The sequence below is a fragment of the Sus scrofa genome, chromosome 6 (assembly GCF_000003025.6).
Source record: "Sus scrofa isolate TJ Tabasco breed Duroc chromosome 6, Sscrofa11.1, whole genome shotgun sequence".
Taxonomy (NCBI): Eukaryota; Metazoa; Chordata; class Mammalia; order Artiodactyla; family Suidae; genus Sus; species Sus scrofa.
Window position 1 is genome coordinate 60,195,599 of NC_010448.4, and position 16,205 is coordinate 60,211,803.

The following is a 16,205-nucleotide window of genomic DNA, read 5'->3' on the forward strand; positions in this document are numbered from 1 at the left end:
CTGAAAAACTGCCAGTAGGTTCCACCCTACTCCCATGGTCTCAGGAGCTCTCTAATACCAGTCGTCCCTGTGAAAATTGCCAGCAAGCACCTGAATCCACTCCAGCTGTGCTGAGAGTGCAGGGAGTCCCAGATACCCTGGAAATTTCCCAGCAGGTACCTGATTCCACTTCAGCTCTCCCAGGACTGCAGAGAGTCACAGATACTGCATGAGACTTATGAGTGGATACCAGTTGGTTCTCTGCCCCAGACACCCTGTGAAACCTGCGATGGGGCACCAGACCCTGCCACTGCTGTACAGAAAGTGCAGGGATCCCATGTGCCTGATCAGTGCCCCCACCTGCCTCCCTTCTCGATAGGTTCCTATACCCCTGTTACCTCAGGAGCAGACTTGAGTGGGCTGCCCACACTCAGAGGTTGGGGCTGTAAATACAGCTGAGCCCCAGGGGCCCTTCAACTAAGGAATGAGAGCTGAAATCTCTCCTCCTGGCTGTGGGAACCACAGATTTACACCTCCTGCTGCCAGCTTTGTAAATCCAGTGCCTGCGAAACATCTCAACAGGCAAAAAGTGCTTCTGTGGCTGATACATGTCTGACTTTGCCATCTGTGAGATCCGTGGCCATGTACATGTGGGGACTGGACCAGGCTAGAGCTAAGCTGTCTCCATGGTTCCCAGAGCAGGCACTGGAGCCCGACTTCATCAGATCTGTGCAGATGTCCTGGTGAAAACAACACCTGAGAAACCAGGGCCAACTGCAGGCATAGCACTGCCATCAATAGTGTACTTGGTGAACCCCCACAGCAGATGAAAAGTGACACAACAGAGCACACTCACAGGTGACCAGCTCTAGTGGAGGAATACTCAGATGCTTGTCTCTTAATGGGAGCACACCAATCCTTCCTACCTCACACCACAGGGCACAAACAGTTCAAAAACAGACCTGCTGGATCCTACCCTCAACAAATAGGGAGAAGACTGGGTAGTGACAACCACAGAGCAAAAAAGAGCCTCCATTCAATATCCAGTGCAGGCTCAGGTCACGACATTAGTCTCACCTCCTATCAATGGGATAATGGCCAGCAGACACTAAGGAAAGACATAACAGACATCCATACTAGAAAGAGCCCTTGCATCAAAAATATACACTCAGACAGACAGTCTTAAGTCATCCTGAACTCACAGCCAACTCTAAAAACACTCCTTGCCATGGTCCTGACAATCAGAGAGACTCAGCTCCACCCTCCAGTGCACAGGCACCTGCCTCTCCCACCAGGAAGCCTATACAATCCCCTGGATCAGATTCACGCATGAGGGGGCAGACACCAGAAACAAGAGGGAACAATACAGTAGCCTGTGGATAGGATATCACAACCACAGAAATCCAGACAAAAATGAGATGACAGAAAATCATGCTTCAGACAGAGGATTACGATAAAACCCCATAAAAACAACTAAATGAAGAAAACAAGGGTTCAGAGCAATAGTAAGGATGATCCAAGATCTCAGAAAAAGAACGAAGACCCAGAATGAGACATGAGAAGAAATGTTCAATGCAGCGCTAGAAGATTTAAGAACAAGTGGAGTTCCCATTCTGGCTCAGTGGTAATGAATCTGACTAGTATCCATGAGGATCCTGGTTCTATCCCTGGTCTCGCTCAGTGGGTTAAGGATCCAGCAATGCCATGATCTGTGGTGCAGGCTGAAGACATGGCTTGGATACTGCATGGCTGTGGATGTGGCTGTGGTGCAGGCCAGCAGCTGTAGCTCCAAGTCAACCCCTAACCTGGGAACTTCCATCTACTGCACTCGCGGCCCTCAAAAAAGCAAAAAAAAAAAAAAAAAAAAAAAAAAAAAGGTAACAAAAGGTGAATACACAATATCCGAAATGAAAATGAAAACTACACTAGAAGTAATCAATAGCAGAATATCTGAGCCAGAAGAGTAAATGAGGTGAAAGATAGTGTGGTGGGTATCACTGCCACAGAAAAGAATAAAGAAAAAAATGTTAAGAATTGCGGACAGTTAATCTTATATCCTGCTACTTTGCTGAATTTATTAATCAGTTCAAGGAGTTTTGGGGTTGAGTCCCAGGAGTTAGAAGAAAAGGAAGAAGAGACAAACCCTAAAAAATTATAGAGATGAGAGCAGGAATAAATGAAATTGAGACAAAGTAACAATAGAGAAGATCAATGAAACCTAAAGTTGGTTCTTCAAAAATATCAACAAAATTTAAAATCTTTAGCTGGGCTTATCAAGAAAAAAGGGAGAGAGTTCAAACCAATAAAATTAAAAATGAAAAAGGAGAACATACACAAAACATTCTCTGACATCAACTTACAAATGTTTTCTTAGGTCATTCTCCCAAGGGAACATAAATAAAAGCAAAAATAAACAAGTGGGACCTAATCAAACTGACAAGCTTTTGCACAGCAAAGGAAACCATTAAAACAACAACAACAACAACAACAACAGAAAGACAACCTAGAGAAGGGAGAAAACAGTTTCCAACAATGCAATTGACAAGGGCTTAATTTCTAAAACGTAGAAACAACTTATGCAACTCAACAGCAAAAAAAGCCAACAACCCAAGTGAAAAATGGGCAAAAGACCTGAATAGAAATTTCTCCAACGATATACAGATGGCCAAAAGACACATGAAAAAATGCTCAACATGACTGATTACTAGAGAAATGCAAATCAAAACTACTATGAGGTACCACCTCACACCAGTCAGAATGGCCATCATTAACAAGTCAACAAATAACAAATGATGAAGAGGGTGTGGAGAAAAGGCTACCCTCCTACACTGTTGGTGGAAATATAAATTGGTACAATCATTATGGAAATCAGTATGGAGGTTCCTCAAAAAACTAAGTACAAAACTACCATATAAACAGGCACTCTCACTCTTGAGAATGTAAAAGGACAAAACTTTCCTTGAAAAAGACATATGCCCCCTTATGTTCACTGCAGCACTATTCACAATAGCCAGGACATGGAAACAACCTAAATGTCCATCAACAGATGATTGGATTAGGAAGATGTGGTATATATGTACACAACAGAATACTACTCATCCATAAAACAGAATAATGCCATTTGCATCAATATAGATGGAACTAGAGACTCTCATACTAAGTGAAGTAAGTCAGAAAGAGAAAGACAAATACCATATGCTATCACTTATATCTGGAATTTAATATACAGCACAAATGAACCTTTCCACAGAAAAGAAACAAACTCATGGACTTGCAGAACAGACTTGTGGTTGCCAAGGTGGAGGGAGTGGGATCGACTGCAGGTTTTGGGTTAAGAGATGCCAACTATTGCATTTGAAGGGGATAAGCAGTGAGATCCTGCTGTATCACACAGGGAAGTATATCTAATCACTTATGATGGAACATAATGGAGGATAAGTTGAGGGAGGACAGGTGAGACTGGGTCACTCTGCTGTACAGTAGAAATTGACAGGACATTGTAAACCAACTATAATGGAAAAAATTAAAATCACTTAAGAGAAAAAAGGAGAAGTTATAATGAACATCACAGAAATACAAAGGATCATAGACTGCTATAAGCCTATATTCCAATAAAATAGACAACCTAGAAAAAACAGATTTTTAAAAAAGTTACAAGCTTCCAAGACTGAACCAGGAACAAATAGAAAATATGAATAGACTGATCACAAGTACTTAAATTGAAACTGTGATTTTAAATTTTCAAAGTCCAGGACCTGATGGCTTCACGGGTGAATGCTATCAAATACGCAGAGAAGAATTAATACCTATTCTTCTGAAACTCTTCCAAAAAAGTGCAGAGGAAGGAAGACTTTCAAGCTAATTCTATGAGGCCACTATCGCTCTGATACAAAAAACAGACAAAGGTAAAACCAAAAAAGCAAATTACAGGCCTGTATCACTGATGAATACAGATAGGAAAACCCTCAACAAAATATTAGTAAACCAAATCCAAACAAATATTAAAAGGATCATACACCAAGTGGGATTTACACCAGGATACAAGGATTCTTCAATATCCACAAAAACAATGTGATACACCACATCAACAAACTAAAGAATAAAAAACATATGATCATCTCAATAAATGCAGAAAAAGCTTTTGATAAACTTCAACACACATTTACAATAAAAACTCTCCAGTAAGTGAGCATAGAGGGAAACTGCCTCAACATAATAAGGGCCATATATGACAAACCCACAGTTAACATCATTCTCAGTGGTAAAAATCTAATAGCATTTCTTCTAAGTATGGGAAAAAGGCAAGGATGTCCAATTTCTCCACAGTTATTCAACATAGTTTTGGGAATCCCAGTCATGGAGGAAAACCAAAGAGGAAAAAGAAATTAAAGGAATCCAAATTGGAAAACAAGAAGTTAAAGTATCACTGTTTGCAGATGGCATGATTTATACCTAGAAAATCCTAAAGATGCTACCAGAAAACTGTTAGAGCTCATCAATGAACTTGATAAAGTTGCAGGATACAAAATTAATATAGAGAAATTGAATGAATTTCTATATACTAACAATGAAATATCAGACAGAGAAATTAGAGAAACAATCCCATTTACCATCACATCAAAAAGAATAACACACCTAGGAATAAACCCACCTAAAGAGACAAAAGTACTCTGAAAACTAAGATGCTAATGAAAGAAATCAAAGATGATTCACGTAGATGGGAAAATATACCATGCTCTGGGATTGGAAGAATCAATATTGTCGGAATGACTATTCTACCCAAGGCAATATGCAGATTCAATCCAATTCCTATCAAATTACCACTGACATTCTTTCCCAGAACTAGAAGAAAATATTTTAAAATTTGTATGGAAACACAAAACACCACAGATAGCCAAAGCAATATTGAAAAAGAAAAACTGAAATGGAGCAATCAGGCCTCCTGAATTCAGAGTACACTACAAAGCTACAGTGCTCGAAACAGTATGGTGCTAGTGTAAAAAGAGAAATAGAGTTCAACAGAACAGGATAGAAAGCCCAGAAATAAACCCAAGAACCTAAGGTCAACTAATCTATGACCAAGGAGGCAAAAATAAACAGTGGAGGAAAAACAGTCTCTTCAGTAAGTGGTGCTGGGAAAACTGGACAGCTACACATAAAACAATGAAATTAGAATGCTCTCTAACCCCATACACAAAAATAAGCTCAAAATGGATTAGAGACCTAAACATAAGGCCAGATAATAGAAAACTCCTAGAGGGAAACATGGGCAGAACGTTCTCTGACATAAATTGCAGCAGTATTTTTTTTTAATCCATTTCCTAGAATAATGACAATAAAAACAAAAATAAACCAATGGGACCTAATTAAACTTACAAGTTTTTGTGCAGCAAAGAAAACCATTTTAAAAAAATGAAAAGATAACCCATAAAATGGGAGATCTCTGCAAATGAAGTGACTGTTTGTATATCTCCAAAATATACAAACATCTCATAGAACTTTTATATCACAAAAACAAAAAACCCTGTCAAAAAATGCACAGGTCTGAACAGATATTTCTCCAAAGAAGACCTACAAATGGCCAACACACACATGAAAAGATGTTCAACATCAGTAATTTTTTGAAAAATGCATGTCAAAACTACAGTGAGGTACCACCTCATACCAGCTAGAATGGCAATGGCCATCATTAACAAGTCTACAAACAATAAATTCTAGAGAGAGCATGGAGAGAGTGGAACCATCCTACACTGTTGGTGGGAATGCAAATTGGTACAACCACTCTGGAGGACACTATGGAGGTTCCTTTTAAAAAAAAAACTAAAAATAGAACTATCATAAGATCCAGCAATCCCACTCCCGGGAATCTATCCAGAAAAACTATACTTTGAAAAGATATATACAACCTAATATTCACTGCAGCACTATTTACAATAGCCAAGACATGGAAGCAATCAAAATGTCCATAAGCAGAGGACTGGATGATGGACATTTTGGTCAACATATACAATGGAATATTCTCAGCCATGAAAAAAGAAAAATAATCCCATTTGCAGCAATATGGATGGATCTAGAGATTTTCATACTGAGTGAAGTAAGTCAGAGAAAGACAAATATCATATGATATCACTTATGTAGAATCTAATAGAAGTTGACACAAGATAGCTTATTTCTAAAAAGAAAAAAAATGCACAGATTTAAAAGATGATCTTCATGCACCAGCATGTTCATTGCAGCACCATTCATAATAGCCAAGACATGGAAACAACCTCAATGTCCATTGACAGACGATTGGATTAGGATGATGTGGTATACATACACAATGGAATACTACTCAGCCATAAAAAGAATGAAATAATGCCATTTGCAGCAACATGGATGGAACTAGAGACTCTCATCCTAAGTGAAGTCAGAAAGAGAAAGACCAATACCATATGATATCACTTATATCTAGAATCTAATATAGGGCACAAATGAAACTTTCCACAGAAAAGAGAATCATAGACTTGGAGAATAGACTTGTGGCTGCCCGGCGGGGGGGGGGGGGGGGGAGGGAGGGGTTGGGAGGGATCAGGAGCTTGGGGTTAACGAATGTGAACTATTGCTCTTGGAATGGATTTACAATGAGATCCTGGTGTGTAGCACTGAGAACTATGTCTAAATACTTACATTGCAACACAACAATGGGAGGAAAAATTACGTATACAGGTATGTGTAATTTGGTTCCCATGCTGACATTGGAAAAATAAATAAATAAATAAAATTAAAAAAAAAAAAAAATCAAAAGACAATCTTATGGTTACCACAGGCAAAACCATAGCAGGGAGGGAAGAATTGTGAGGGTGGGAATAATATATGAACACTCCAGTATAAAATAATTAACAAAATGATTAATTTTGTTAATAATTTTTTTTTGTCTTTTTAGGGATGTGCCCATGGCATCTGGAGGTTCCCAGCCTAGGGGTTGAATCGGAGCTGCAGCTGCCGACCTACACTACAGCCACAGGAATGTCAGATCCAAGCTGCATCTGCAACCTACACCACAGCTCAAGGCAATGCTGGATCTTTAACCCCCTGGCAGGGCCAGGGATTAAACCTACATCCTCAGGGATGCTAGTCAAATTCGTTTCTGGTGAGACATGATAGGAACTCGAATTTTGTTAATCATTTTATAATGATGATTAACAAAAACCTACTGTACAGCACAGGAAAAATCTACTCAATTGTTTTAATAACCAATATGGGGAAAAAAGAATGGATATATTTGTATGTGTGACCGATTCACTTTGCTGTACATCTGAAAATAGTACAACATTGTAAATCAACTATACTTCAATAAAATTAAAATTTAAAAATAGGTTATTTCAAATCAATGGAACCTAATCAAACTAACAAGCTTTTGCATGGCAAAGAAAACCAAAAAACAACTTATAGAATGGGAGAAAGTAGTTTCAAATGATGCAACTGACAAGGGCTTCATCTCTAAAATATACAAACAACTTGTACAACTCAACAGCAAAAAAGCCAACAACCCAATGGAAAAACGGGCAAAAGACCTGAATAGACTGTTCTCCAAGGAAGATATACAGATGGCCAACAAGCACATGAAAAAAATGCTCAACATCCCTGATTATTAGAGAAACGCAAATCGAAAATACCACTTCACACCAGTCAGAATGGCCATCATTAATAAGTCCACAAATAACAAATGCTAGAGGGGCTGTGGAGAAAAGGGAACCTCCTGCACTGTCGGTGGGAATGTAAGCTGGTACAACCACTTTGGAGAACAGTATGGAGGTACCTTAGAAAACTATACATAGAACTACCATATGACCCAGCAATCCCCCTCTTGGGCGTATATCCAGACAAAACATTCCTTAAAAAAAGACACATGCACCGCATGTTCATTGCAGCTCTATCCACAATAGTCAAGACATGAAACAACCTCAATGTCCATGGACATACATTTGGATTAGGAAGGTGTGGTATATATACACAATGGAATACTACTCAGCCATAAAAAAGAATGAAATAATGCCATTTGCAGCAACATGGATGGAACTAGAGACTCTCATCCTGAGTAAAGTAAGTCAGAAAGAGAAAGACAAATACCATATGATATCACATATATGGAATCTAATATATGGCACAAATGAACGTTTCCACAGAAAAGAACATCATGTACTTGGAGAACAGACTTATGGTTGCCAGGGGGAAGGGGGAGGGAGTGGGATGGATTGGGAGCTTGGGGTTAATAGATGCATGCTATTGTCTTTGGAATGGATTAGCAATGAGATCCTGCTGTGTAGCACTAGGAACTATGATAATGTGAGCATGATAATGTGAGAAAAAAGAAATCTATACATGTATGTGTAAATGGGTCACCGTGCTGTATAGCAGAAAAAAATAAATAAAAGATTAAAAATTAGCATTATTTCATTCTTTTTATGGCTGAGTAGTATTCCATTGTGTATATATACCACATCTTCCTAATCCAATCATCTGTACAGTAGAAAATTGACAGAACACTGTAAACCAGTTATAAGGGAAAAAAATAAAAATCATTGAAAATTTTAATTTAAAAATAAATATAAGATGACTGCATAAACCTAGGTTTCATCAGTGGAATTAATAATGTAATATTTATCCAAACAATCTTTCAAGAGCTTCCCTCTCATGTATCTTGGTACAAGAGAAGTCTTATTTCCTTCTCCTTTTGTGGTTCCATGGCCTTTTATTTTTTTTAAAGCTTTTAGTTACAGCACTTCAAAGAAAAGGTTTGGTGTAAAATGAAGTAATGATTCTTGATTTCAGAGACTGTCTCCTCGTATACAACTGGCTCAAAAGAGCCAACCACTAGATCTCTAACTACTAACCATTAGTTACACATTTTTCTATTATTTTTATATTTATGTATATCAGTACTTAAATACTGCTCATTTAATGAGTCTATTAAGGTCCCAACTTTTGGAAGTGTTTCTTTCTCTTCAGATTCAGCATAAAGAAAACATATTAAAAAGAGAATAACTTATAACGTGTTCTCCTAAGATTCCTCCAGGAAGTATTTAATGCCAAAAGATATGGAAGCAATTTCTGCCCTAATAAAAGGGATGACTGAAGAGTACTATGTTTAGTCACATTGTTCTTTGTGTAAATATAAAGTTAAATCAAAGAATCCAGCACCCATGGAGCCTTAAGGATATTCATCACTTCAGGGACTGGCGTGTGCAATATACCATATACAGGTTTATATATGGAAATGAGTACAAACAAGAAGATAATTACAATTGCCGTCAAGAGCCAAGATTACAAATCTTGGCCATATAAATTCTACATAAACAAGGTGAAGGAGGCAAAGGGGAAAGAGAAGACTATCTTTCATAGGCAGGAGTGACTCTATATTGCAATACTTAAGACCAAAAATATCCAAAGCAATATTGAAAAAGAAACAGAAATGGAGGAACTTGGCTCGCTGTCTTCAGACTATACTACAAAGCTACAGTCATCAAAACAGTACAGCACTGGCACAAAACCAGAAATAGAGATTAATGGAACTGGATAGAAAGCCCAAAGTAAAACCAAGCATCTATGGTCAATTAGTCTATGACAAAGGAGCAAGAACATACAGTGGAGGAAAGATAGTCTCTTCAGTAAGTGGTGTTGGGAAAACTGGTGAGTACATATGAGATACCTGCTGTGCAGTGTAGTGCCCTTCGTCAACAATACTCTATTTTACATTTAAAACTTTAAGTGGGGAGAGCAGACAAGATGGTGGGATAAAAAGACCCTGATCTCACCGCCTCTCACAAAAACACTGTGCAGAACATCAGTGGAAAGGGCTAGCACCTACCAGAAAAGATCTTCCACAGCTGAAGATATAGAGAAGAAACCACAACAAGATAGTTGGGGGGGTGGCCTCATGATATGATCAACTCCCACACCTCCCAGGTGGGTGACCCACACCCTAGAGAATTACACTGCAGAGTTTCTCCCACAGGAACAAGGGCTCTGAGTGTCATGTCAGGCTCCAGAGCCTGGGGATCCAGCACTGGAAGACTAGCCCCCAAGGGCATTTGGATTTCAAGGCCAGTAGGGCTTAATTACAAGAGTCCCCCAGGACTCAGGGAAATAGAGCCTTTTTAGGGCCACAGGTGTGGCATATGGAGGTTCCCAGGCTAGGGGTCAAATGAGAGCTACATCTGCTGGCCTATACCACAGCCACAGCAACACCAGATCCAAGACATGTCTGACCTACACTGCAGCTCACAGTAATGCTGGATCATTAACCCACTGAGCGAGGCCAGCTATCAAACCCGCATCCTCATGGATATTTGTCAGGTTCGTTTCCACTGAGCCACAGTTGGAATTCCAGAGCCTTCACTCTTGAAGGGTGCACACAAAATCTCATGTGCTCCAGGACGCAGAGCATAAGAAATACTTTCATAAGAAACTGGGCCAGTCCTACCTGCTGGTCTTGGAGGGTCTCTTAGAGAGGCAGAGGTGGGGGTGGCAGTGGCTTACCCTGGGGACACATACACTGGTGGTAGACATTGGGGAACATTGTTTGTGGCTGACATTGCTTCATTATCTTTAAGACTTGGCCCCACACAACAGGCTGGAGGTGACAGAGCTGGGATACCTCAGGCCAAACAACTATCTGGCCAGAGACACAGTCCCATCCATCAGGAGACAGGCTGCCTAAGACTAATGAGTCCATAGCTGCCTCTAGGCTCACCCACAAGACATGGCCCAGCCCACCAGAAGGCCAAGAACCAGCCCAACCCAAAAGTGGGCAGGTGCCAGCCCCTTCAACAAGGAAGCCTGCATAAGCCTCTAGACTGGCCTCACCCCCAAGGGAGACAGACACCAGAAGCAAGAATGATCCCACAGAGCAAGCTAGACCTTACCCTAGGACCAGCTGGACACTGGTCCTGCACACTAGCAGGCCAGCACAACCTTCAGGACACCCCAAACTCCATATCCAGCTGTGACGGGAACTGACACACCTCACCACCACAATCCAAAATGAGCTCTTGGATCTCTGGGCCCTGCAGCCAGACCCCAGTAACGTGCTCACTGACCTCAGGGGTCTAGCTTCACCATCTAGTAAGTGGCCGACAGCCCTCAAGCCTTTGAAACTCTGACTCCACCCATCAGTAAGCCAGCACTAGCCCTGAAACCACCATGACAGCAGCCAGCAGCATCCACACAAGACAAGGTCTGTCAACCAACTGGACTAGGGGTCAACCAAGCCTATCAGACCATCCACCTGGTCAGCCCACTCAAACAGAAGGACCCATACAGCACTCATAGAGAATCCCTAGAGCACACAGCTCAGGAGATTAAAGGAGCGTGCATTGCTGGTATGTATGGAATGCCTCCTAGAGGCCACTTCTCCAAGGTTGATAAATGTAACCAAACAACCACAAACATAAAAACAACAAACAGCAACTATTTAAAAGGATAAAAGAAAAAAGCTACAACCAAGAATACTCTTCCCAGCACAGCTCTCATTCAGATTTAATGGAGAGATCAAAAGTTCACAGTCCAGAAAAATACAAATTTAGCACCGCCAAGCCAGCTTGATAACAAATGCTAGAGGAGCGTCTCCAGATTAAAAAGAAAATACTGCAACCAGAAACAAGAAAAATAGTAGTTCCTGTTGTGGCTCAGCAGTAATGAACCCGGCTAGTATCCATCAGGATGCAGGTTCAATGCCTGACCTTGCTCAGTGGGTTAAGTATCCAGGCATTGCCGTGAGCTGTGGTGTAGCACAGGTGTAGGTCCCAGACATGGCTTGGTTCCCGCTGCTGTAGCACAGGCCAGCAGCTGTAGCTCCAACTCAACCCCTAGCCCAGGAACTTCCATATGCTGCATGTGTAGCCCTAAAATGGCAGAAAGACAGAGAGACAGACAGCAAGAAAGACAGGCAGACAAAGACAGACAGACAGACAGAAAAGAAACAGGAAAATTATGAAACAGGAAATCTCACAAAAGGCAAACATAGTAAAGGTAAGAAACCATCCACAAATAAAGCAGTACATAGGTTAAAAGATAAAACAAGTAAAATCATGTATCCTCAATAAGCAATTAAGGGACACACAAAACAAATGTAAAACATATCATAAACAGTAATTGTGAGGGGAACAGAGTAAAACTACAGGGTATTTAATGAGATTGAAATTAAGCAATCAACAACTTAGAACAATCATTATATATATGATGAGAGAGAGAGCTACACAAAAATTTCAAGGTAACTACAAATCAAAAATCTGTAATAAGTATACAACCGAAAAAAGAAAAATAAATTCAAACATGTCATCATTGATTTGCATGCAGCTGTCCAGGTTTCCCAGCAATACTTGCTGAAAAGACTGTCTTTTTCCCATTTTATGTTCTTGCCTCCTTTGTCAAAGATTAATTGACGATAGGTGTCTGGGCTTATTTCAGGGTTCTCTATTCTGTTCCATTGGTCTGTATGTCTGTTTTGGTACCAGTACCACACTGTCTTGATGACTGTGGTTTTGTAATATTGCCTGAAGTCTGGGAAAGTTATGCCTCCTGCTTGTTTTTTTTTTTCCTTAGAATTGCTTTGGCAATTCTGTCTTTGGTTCCATATAAATTTTTGGATTGTTTGTTGTAGTTCTGTGAAAAATGTCATGGGTCATTTGATAGGGTTTGCATTGAATCTGTAGATTGCTTTGGGTAGTATGGCCATTTTTACAATATTAATTTTTCCACCCAGAAGCATGGAATACCATTTGACAAAATCCAACATCCAACATGATCAAAACTCTTACCAAAGTGGGTATAGAAGGAACATACCTTAACATAATAAAAGCCATTGTTAACAAACCCACAGCAAATTTAATACTCAATGGAGAAAAGCTGAAAGCCTTCCCACTAAAACCTGGCACAAGATAAGGATGCCCACTCTCACCACTGTTATTCAACATAGTACTGGAAGTCCTAGCCACAGCAATCAGACAAACAAAAGAAATAAAAGGCATCCAAATTGGAAGAGAAGTAAAATTGTCACTGTATGCAGATGACATGATACTATATATATAGAAAACCCTAAGGACTAAACCCAAAAACTACTTGAACTGATCAACAAATTTAGCAAACTAGCAGGTTAAAAGATGAACATTCAGAAATCAACCACGTTTCTGTATACTAACAATGAAATATTAGGAAAGAAATACAAAAATACAATACCTTTTAAAATTGCACCCCCAAAACATCAAATACCTGTGAATAAACCTGACCAAGGAGGTGAAATACTCATATGCTGAGAACTATAAAACATTAATCAAGGAAATTAAAGAAGATGTAAAGAACACCCCCTCACACCGTGCACAAAACTAAACTCTAAGTGGCTGAAAGACCTAAATACAAGACAAGACACCATCAAACTCCTGGAAGAGAACACAGGCAAAGCATTCTCCAACATCAACGTTACCAATGTTTTCTCAGGTCAGTCTCCCAAAGCAACAGAAATAAAAGCAAAAATAAACCAATGGGACCTAATCAAACTGACAAGTTTTGCACAGCAAAAGAAGCCAAAAGAAAACAAAAAGACAACTTACTGAATGGGAGAAAATAGTTTCAAATGATGCAACGACAAGGGCTTCATCTCTAAAATATACAAACAACTTGTACAACTCAACAGCAAAAAAGCCAACAACCCAATGGAAAAACGGGCAAAAGACCTGAATAGACTGTTCTCCAAGGAAGATATACAGATGGCCAACAAGCACATGAAAAAAATGCTCAACATCCCTGATTATTAGAGAAACGCAAAACGAAAATACCACTTCACACCAGTCAGAATGGCCATCATTAATAAGTCCACAAATAACAAATGCTAGAGGGGCTGTGGAGAAAAGGGAACCTCCTGCACTGTCGGTGGGAATGTAAGCTGGTACAACCACTTTGGAGAACAGTATGGAGGTACCTTAGAAAACTATACATAGAACTACCATATGACCCAGCAATCCCCCTCTTGGGCGTATATCCAGACAAAACATTCCTTAAAAAAAGACACATGCACCGCATGTTCATTGCAGCTCTATCCACAATAGTCAAGACATGAAACAACCTCAATGTCCATGGACATACATTTGGATTAGGAAGGTGTGGTATATATACACAATGGAATACTACTCAGCCATAAAAAAGAATGAAATAATGCCATTTGCAGCAACATGGATGGAACTAGAGACTCTCATCCTGAGTAAAGTAAGTCAGAAAGAGAAAGACAAATACCATATGATATCACTCATATCTGGTATCTAATATATGGCACAAGTGAACGTTTCCACAGAAAAGAACATTATGTACTTGGAGAACAGACTTGTGGTTGCCAGGGGGGAGGGGAAGAGAGTGGGATGAATTGGAGCTCAGGGTTAACAGATACAAACTCTTGCCTTTGGAATGAATTAGCAATGAGATCCTGCTGTGTAGCACTGGGAACTGTCTAGTCACTTATAATGGAGCATGATAATGTGAGAAAATAGAATGTGTGCATGTATGTGTAACTGGATCACCCTGCTGTACAGTAGAAAAAAAAATTATGTACTGGGGAAATAAAAAAAAAACAGTAAGAGTCTTCAAACCACAACAGGAAAGAATACGTAGGGGAAAAAAAGAACTACGAAAACAAACACAAACAGTAAAATGGAAGTAAAGCCATACAAATCAATTAACTACCTTAAATATAAATAAACTAAATACTCCAACCAAAAGATGCTGGTATTAACAGGCATAAAAAGAGAAAGCAACAGAAACAAAATATTGTGGGGGAATTTATCATCCCACATACATATGGACAGATCATGAAGACAGGAAATCAATAAGGAAATATAGGCCTTATGTGACCTATTAGACCAGAGGGGTTTAATTTATATTTATTGAACATCCCATTCAACCAGCAGAATACACATTCTTTTCAAGTGCACATGGAACATTCTCCAGGATAGTTCACATGCTCAGGCACAAATCAAGCCTCAGTAAATTTAAGAAAATTAAAATCATACCAAGAAATTTTTTTCTGACCACAGTGCTATGAAGCTAGAAATCAACTACAAGGGGATAAAAATCACGAAAACAAAAACACATGGAGGCTAAACAATATGATACTAAACAATCAATGAATCACAGAAGAAATCAAAAAATTCTTAGAGACAAATGAAAAGAAAACATGATTATTCAAACTCTATGAGACACAGCAAAAGCAGGTATGAGAGGGAAGTTTATAGCACTACAAGCCTAGCTCAGGAAATAAGAAAAATCTCAATCTATCTTTACACCTAAAGGGACTAGAAAGAAGAAGAAAAAACAAAACCCAAAAGTTAGTAGAAAAAAAAAGAACTAATTTCTGCTCTGATATTTATGATTTAAACAGAGACTAAGAAAACAATAGAAAAGATCATTAAAACAGAAAGATGGTTCTTTGAAAAGATAAACTAAATTGATAAACCTTTAGCCAAACTCATCAAGAAAAAAAAAAGAGGGCCCAAATCAATTTAATCAGAAATTAAAAAGTTACAACCATCAGCACAGAAGTACAAAAGATCGTAAGAGACTACTTTGAGCATCTAAATGACAATAAAATGGACAACCTAGAAGAAATGGACAAATCCTTAGAAATATACAATTTCCCAAGACTAAACCAGAAAGAAAATAGAACATAGAAACAGACCAATCACAAGTATTGAAATTCAATCAGTAGTTTTAAAACTCAAAACAACAAAAAAAATCTAGAATCAGATGACTTCACAGGTCAGTTCTACCTAACATTTAGAAAAGGGTTAGCATCCATCCTTACTAATACAAAAAAAAAAAAAAAACAAAAAAAAAAACAAAAAAAAACAAAAAACTGCACAGTAAGCAACATTCCCAAACTCTATCTATGAGGCCACTATCACCTTGATACCAAAACCATCCAAGCTGTCACAGAAACAGAAAATTACTGGCCAATATAATTGAATGAATTACAGATGCCAAAAATCCTTACAAAATGCTAGCAAACTAGCTCCAACAATATCTTAAAAAGATTGTATACCATGATCAAATGGAATTTATCCTAGGGTAGCAAGGTTTTTTCAATATCCACAAATCAATCCGTGTGATACACTGAAGCTGAACAATAAAAACCATATGATCATCTCAACAGATGCAGAAAAAGCATTTGATAAAATTAAATATTCATGATTTTAAAAAAA

At 38.9% G+C, this 16,205-nt stretch overlaps 1 protein-coding gene across 5 annotated transcripts in view; it reads right to left on the reverse strand.

Moving 5' to 3' along the window:
* The window catches only part of NLRP11 (NLR family pyrin domain containing 11), a 77,887-nt gene that overhangs the window by 50,549 nt on the left and 11,133 nt on the right, over positions 1–16,205 (reverse strand). The window lies entirely within an intron of this gene.